At 48.4% G+C, this 1402-nt stretch overlaps 1 non-coding gene across 1 annotated transcript; it reads left to right on the top strand.

The window, feature by feature from the left end:
- Window positions 1-695: 695 nt before the first annotated feature.
- TRNAQ-CUG lies at window positions 696-767 on the top strand. Its single transcript has one exon. It is a non-coding gene; the product is annotated as a tRNA-Gln (tRNA).
- Window positions 768-1402: the final 635 nt, after the last annotated feature.

The raw sequence follows: 1402 nt of genomic DNA, 5'->3' as shown, positions 1-1402 counted from the left end.
AGTTGCACAGTGCTACTGCAGCTGTTTCCAGTTGCTTCTGTAACTCTGAAATCTGTGAAGTTTGTGGTCTCTGGGGTCCAAATGCTGGAGTATGTGAATATTCCTGGTGGAACATCATTCTGCAGAGAAGCTATGCCATTGAAGAGGTTTTCAGTAAGGCCTGAGGCGGATGGAGGAGCCTACACTGAAAGAGCTTTTTCCCTATTTAGAACTGGAGAGGCTTTAGAGTGTTGGAGTCCAACTTTATAGGCTATTGTCTTCCTTAGCCTCTTTGCCTTTCCAGTTTGTCATGAGATTTCCTGGATTCCTCATTGGGTCTTTGTCCCTTCTGAGAAATCCAACTGATCCATCATGAGACAGCTGGGCTGGTTCACCTTGGAGAAGAGAAGGTGAGGGCTCTTGTGATGTGTGAAGGTGTCTGTGTGGTTTGTCAAAGGCTGTGCTTAGGCAGAAAGGGCTTGTTGTACTTTGGGCGAGACAGGTTAGTGAGAGGTCTGGAGGCTGGGACTTGTAAGAGAGGGCAGGCAGGTGTGGGAGAGGGAGCTGTGCTGCTGCTTTGAGGGTTGATGTGATTGCAGAGTGCGTGGAGACCCTGAAGGGAGGCTGCAGTCAGTGTTGGATGTGCAGGGAGGTGGAGAGAGAGGCCTGAGGCTGAGGGTGGTTGGTGAGAGGGTCAAGAAGTGAGGTACACAGAAGGTCCCATGGTGTAAAGGTGAGCACTCTGGACTCTGAATCAAGCGATCTGAGTTCAACTCTCAGTGGGACCTTTAGCCTTTTGACTCCCTCAACCCTTCCCTCAGCACACTGACACCGAGGTGGGGACCTCCCACTCGAAGCAGCTCAGGCACAGGAGGCTACTCTGACACTGTCTCCGTGGATGGCAGACACCTCCAAAAGTGAAGTCTGTACTACCCACTTTGGCCAGCTCTTTCCCTTGCTTGACCATAATTAGAGTATTACAAGGTTTCTCTGTGGCATTCCTTGTATTTCCACCTCAGGCCACTGCTTCTTTCTCTCTGCATTCCTCTGAGAAACTCCTGGTTTTGTTTTCACTACCGCTTTCCTTTCCTTCCTTTTGGAATCAGTTCATGAAGCTCTACCAAGGACCGGAAGTGCCTCATGGTATTGGGGCCTTAGCAGTTTTAGACAAATATGCTGAGTTCTGAAAAGGCCAGCAGTTGACCGTTAGACAAACAAGAACAGGTTTTCGGTTACAAGAATGCAGAGGTCAGCAGAAAGCAATATGAGAAAAACGGTGATAACAGAAACTTTTCCCTAGAATGTGTGCTTTAAAGACCACCAATCGATGGACTGCCTGAGGCACGTGAACAATGTAGGCTAACCAATTATATTAGCATGCTGTGCTCGTGATCACATGACCAGGAATCAAAAGACTATATAT

The sequence above is a fragment of the Empidonax traillii genome, unplaced genomic scaffold (genome assembly GCF_003031625.1).
Source record: "Empidonax traillii isolate 1590-97213 ecotype Southwest subspecies unplaced genomic scaffold, ASM303162v1 scaffold90:size2128546, whole genome shotgun sequence".
NCBI lineage: Eukaryota > Metazoa > Chordata > Aves > Passeriformes > Tyrannidae > Empidonax > Empidonax traillii.
The sequence above is the reverse complement of the archived record's forward strand: the minus strand, read 5'-3'. Positions and strand labels throughout refer to the sequence as shown.